Source organism: Salvelinus fontinalis, chromosome 40 (assembly GCF_029448725.1).
Source record: "Salvelinus fontinalis isolate EN_2023a chromosome 40, ASM2944872v1, whole genome shotgun sequence".
Classification (NCBI taxonomy): Eukaryota; Metazoa; Chordata; class Actinopteri; order Salmoniformes; family Salmonidae; genus Salvelinus; species Salvelinus fontinalis.
The window spans coordinates 9,723,493-9,729,126 of record NC_074704.1 but is presented as its reverse complement, the minus strand read 5'-3'; the positions used below and the strand labels follow the sequence as shown (position 1 = coordinate 9,729,126).

General features: G+C 41.0%; 1 long non-coding RNA gene across 1 annotated transcript; it reads left to right on the top strand.

Annotated features, from left to right (window-relative positions):
- The first annotated feature begins 383 nt into the window (after positions 1-383).
- On the top strand, positions 384-3,278 carry LOC129839976 (uncharacterized). The gene is made up of 2 exons (XR_008757137.1): positions 384-1,423; positions 2,985-3,278. It is a non-coding gene; the product is annotated as an uncharacterized LOC129839976 (long non-coding RNA).
- The last annotated feature ends 2,356 nt before the right edge of the window (positions 3,279-5,634 follow it).

Genomic DNA, 5,634 nt, shown 5'->3' with positions numbered 1-5,634 from the left:
ATAGACTGTTCTCTCTGCTACCGCACGGCAAGCGGTACCGGAGCACCAAGTCTAGATCCAAGAGGCTTCTAAACAGCTCCTACCCCCAAGCCATACGACTCCTGAACATCTAATCGAATGGCTACCCAAACCATCTTCATTGCCCCCCCCCCCCCTCTTTATGCTGCTGCTACTCTCTGTTGCTATCATCTATGCATATTCACTTTAATAACTCTACCTACATGTACATACAACCTCAACTAACCGGTGCCCCCGCACATTGACTCTGTATCTGTACCCCCCTGTATATAGTCTCGCTATTGCAATTTTACTGCTGCTCTTTAATTACTTGTTACTTTTATCTCTTATTCTTACCCCCCAAAAATGTAACTGCATTGTTGGTTAGGGACTCGTAAGTAAGCATTTCACTGTAAGGTCTACTACACCTGTTGTATTTGGCGCATGTGACTAATACAATTTGATTTGATTTGAATCCCAGAACACACTCCAGACTGTGCTAGCAAAACAGTCCTGTAGTTTAGCATCTGCTTCATCTGACCACTTTTTTATAGACCGAGTCACTGGTGCTTCCTGCTTTAATTTTTACTTGTAAGCAGGAATCAGGAGGATAGAATTATGGTCAGATTTGCCAAATGGAGGGTGAGGGAGAGCTTTGTATGTGTATCTCTGTGTGGAGTAAAGGTGGTCTAGAGTTTTTGGCCACTAGGAGCGCAGCCTATAGGGAGGAGGTCAGAGACCTGTCCGTGTGGTGCCAGGACAACAACCTCTCCTTCAATGTTATTAAGACAAAATAGATGATTGTGGCCACTAGGAGCGCAACCTCTGGATGAGCGGTTTCCTGTTTTCTTATGGTGGTATACAGCTCATTGAGTGAGGTTTTAGTGCCAGCAACGGTCTGTGGTGGTATGTAGACAGCTATGAAAAATACAGATGAAAACTCTCTCGGTAGATAGTGTGGTCTACAGCTTATCATGAGATACTCTACCTCAGACGAGCAAAACTTCCTTAGATACCGTGCACCAGCTGTTATTTATAAAAATGCATAGTCCGCCACCCCTTGTCTTACCAGACAACGCTGTTCTATCCTGCCCATACAGTGTATATCCAGCCAGCTGCATGTTGATTATGTTGTCGTTCAGCCACGACTTGGTGAAACATAAGATATTATTTTTTTTAACGTCCCATTGGTAGGATATACGTGCTTTCAGTTTGTCCCATTTATTTTCCAGTGATTAAACGTTAGCTAGCAGGACGGAAGGCAAAGGCAGATTAGCGACTTGTCAACCTGATCCTCACAAGGCACCCTGATCTTTTTCCGCAAAATCTCTGTTTCCTTCTCCAGCGAATGACAGGAATCTGGGCCTGGTCGGGTAGCATATCCCTCCAGTCCAAATCATTGAAGAAAAACTCTGTCTAATCTGAGGTGAGTAATCGCAGTTCTGATTTCCAGAAGCTCTTTTCGGTCATAAGAGACGGTAGCAGCAACATTATGTACAGAACAAGTTAGGAACAACGCGAAAAAACAACAAAATAGCATGGTTGGTTAAGAGCCGGTAAGACGGCAGCCATCCCCTCCGGTGCCATCACTTCATTTTGATGCAGCACTCCATCACTCTTGTTATTGGTCAAATAGTCCTGACACAGCCTGGTGTGTTTTAGGTCATTGTCCTGTTGAAAAACAAATGATAGTCCCACTAAGCGCAAACTAGATGGGATGGCGTATCGCTGCAAAATGCTGTGGTAGCCATGCTGGTTAAGTGTACCTTGAATTCTAAATAAATGACCGACGGTGTCACCAGGAAAGCACCCCCACGCCTCCTCCATGCTTCATGGTGGGAACCACACATGGGGAGATCATCCGTTCACCAACTCTGTGTCTCACAAAGACACGGAGGTTAGAACCAAAAATCTCAAATGTGGACTCATCAGACCAAAGGACAGATTCCCACCCGTCTAATGTCCATTGCTCGTGTTTCTTGGCCCAAGCAAGTCTCTCATTATTATTGGTGTCCTTTAGTAGTGGTTTCTTTGCAGCAATTCAACCATGAATGCCTGATTCCTGTGAACAGTTGATGTTGAGATATGTCTGTTAGTTGAACCCTGTGAAGCATGTAACTATGGGTCTTCCTTTCCTGTGGGGGTCCTCATGAGAGCCAGTTTCATCATAACGCTTGATGGTTTTTGCGACTGCACTTGAAGAAACTCAAAGTTCTTGACATTTTCCGTATTGACTGACCTTCCTGACTTAAAGTAATGATGGACTGTTGTTTCTCTTTGCTTATTTGAGCTGTTCTTTCCATAATATGGACTTGGGTCTTTTACCAAATTGGGCTATGTTCTGTATACCACCCCTACCTTGTCACAACACAACTGGAACCCAAAAGGGTTCTACCTGAAACCCAAAAGGGTTCTCCTATGGGGACAGCCGAAGAACCCATTTGGAATCCTTTTTTCTAAGAGACTACCCTGCATGTGTCACAGGTGTAACCAAGGTCTTATAATGAGTGACATCATCCTCGCCTCCTCCATGGAGGCTACACTGTTGCTTCTGGCAACGGCTCAAGGGTCTGAGCGGGGTCGCTAGGCGACGGTCCAGGCCGGAGAGGTGCAGCTTGGAGAGGGGCTACGGAGAATAGATGATCATGGAAAAGAGAGTCCCTCATGACATCACAGACTGTATGGGGCAGGGAGAGAAGACACAGACAGACACAGTAGGGTGGAGCGAAGGATCCTAGAGAAGGTGAAAGAGAACGAGAGAGAAATGGAGTGAAAGTTGAGAAAGAAGAGGAATAAATTATATTTTTTCATTTATCATGTTGTCTCCTCTAGCTGAGTATATATATTCATGATAACACAACTTATTGCGTCTTAATGTTTAATCATGTACCCATGTTTTACCTGCAGCACTGCTCCAGAGGTGTCAGGTGTGACGACCCTCCCACTCTGTCTGCCGTATTCTCTCTTTGTTCTTGTTTCCTTATTAGGATGCCGGTGGGCGGAGTTGGGAGGGTCGTCAGCTACATGGGAAACACCTGGGCCCGCTGTGTCATAGGATAAATACACCACTTCCCCATTCATGGAGGAGACTCTCTCCATGCAGACACCTTTACAGATTTTGTTGTGAATCTTGGTGCTTTTTGGTTGTTTGCTTTAGCACCTTTCAACACCCTGCATTATCACATTCATGCATGCAAAACACTCACTTACACTACTGATTACTGATTACACACACCATTGTATATTGTACTTAGTTAATAAATATATTTTGTTATTCTTTATCTCCACGTTGTCTCCCTTTTGTTACGGGCTTTGAGTCGGTTCGTGACACAGAAGAGGGTTCATCTTTAGAGTGGCCTCCAAACCTGTAGTCAGCACACACAGTGTCAATGTTACAATCAACTGACGTTCGTTAAACCTGTTAGCACATAGACAGTGTCAATGTTACAATCAACTAACTTTCGTTAGTTAGCATTCGAGTGCTGACTGTTCTCAATGAATTGTGCAGTGTAAAAATGAAATGTTGGTAATTTGTGTAGTCTGACTACTGCAGTAGGCTACTGATTGTCCATGTGTTAGCTAACAGCAAAAAACCCAGACGAGAGAAACGTGAAAGCATCCAGGCAGCAGAGATGCGCTTGTCATTAGCTAGCTAACGTTAGCTTTATTGTAGCTATTAATAGTTACGTTTATTGTTATTTATTTTATTGTATACAATTTATATACATAGACAGAAGGGAGTTAGTTATAAATACAGTATATTTGGCTGTAGTTTAGTTTAGAAGAAAGTCTTACGCTGACTACACACCAACGCATACACACAGGAGAGAAACCTTACTCCAGTCAATGTGGAAAGAGCTTTGCTCATTCAGGGTCACTGATAACACACCAGAGAGCACAAACGTGTATTATTTTATCTCCCTCCTCTCCGGCACCGGTTCCAGATCCCTAAATAAAGTTTAAATAGAAAACATCTTGTAGAGAGTTATCCATCTCTCGTTCTTTAACAGTTTACTGTCTGATTACCATGGTAAACTGTGTAACATAATATGCTGGATCTTATTTCATTAACTTCTTTAATCCATTAAATAATTGTATAATGTTTCAACAATACTAGGTGTGTATTCAATAGATCAATAAATTAAATCCATTATCTGCTCAACAATGTCTGCTTATCACATGAATTATGTTTTAAGTCTATTATTAAGTAATAATAATCTATTTTTATAAGGAGCCTCTTGTGTAATTAGTTTGTTCCTAAAAGATGTTCACATAATAAATGTGAACATCTTTTAGGAACAAACTCACCCACTGTAAAACTCACTCATTGTAAAACCCTTCACCAGGTTTTAGTGTAGCTGATGGGACATATAGAAGTACAGAAGACATAGGACTATTAGTGTGGTCATTATGTTGTTGCATTTATTTTAAAGGATTTTAATAGTGATATCTTTCAACTTTCCTTATTGTATATTAAGTGTGCTCCAGAAAAATGTTAACAGATTTTTGTTGTGAGTCGAATGATGTGTTGGTTGTTAGGAAGAGGCATCATGGGGGCAGGAAGCCAGCTCTGCCCATCAGTACTTATAGGTCATGTCAACCACAGACCTCACACTCTTCTGTTTCCTCACGGCCAGTAAGGTCTCCTACCAAACGTCTCTCTCTTCACTCTGGAAATACACTTGATAATATCTTATACCTCACCATTCTACTTTTTAATTGGTGATTAGTTATGCGGAACGAACGCTTGCAGGTAAATGTCATTGTAAAACATACATCTGGAATGTGGTTTTATGTTTTTTTGTTTTGTTTTACATTGCTAATTGCATATTCATATTTTTTTTATATGTATTTTTTATATATATTTAGTTCTAGTGATGTAAAGTACTTAAGTAACACTACTTGAAACTACTTAAGTAGTTTTTCGGGGGGGGGGGGGGGGATCTGTACTTTACTATTTATATTTTTGACAACTTTTACTTCACTACATTCCAAAAGATAATTATATAAATTGTCCCTGACACCTTAAAGTACTCATTACATTTTGAATGCTTAGCAGGACAGGATAATCACACACTTATCAAGACAACATCCCTGGTCATCCCTACTGCCTCTGACCTGGCGGACTCACTAAACACATGCTTATTTAGTCAATTATGTCAGTGTTTGGTCGTGCCCCTGGCAATCTGTAAATACATTTTAAAAAACAAGAAAATGGTGCCATTTGGTTTGCTTAATATAAGGAATTTGAAATGATTATTACTTTTCAGTCTTAAGTATATTATAGCAATTACGTTTAAGTTCAAATACTTTTAGCCTTTTACTCAAGTAGGATTTTATGTGGGTGACTCACTTTTACTTGAGTAATTTTCTATTAAGCTATCTTTACTTTTACTCAAGTATGACAATTGGGTACTTTTCCCACCAATGTTTAGTTGTATTATGTAGAAGAGGATATGTTGTTACCCTGTGTTCCAACACTCAATGTTGTAGTCCTGGTCCTGAGAATAGAGACCAGGATATGTTGTTGCCCTGTGTCCCAACACTCAATGTTGTAGTCCTGGTCCTGAGAATAGAGACCAGGATATGTTGTTGCCCTGTGTCCCAACACTCAATGTTGTAGTCCTGGTCCTGAGA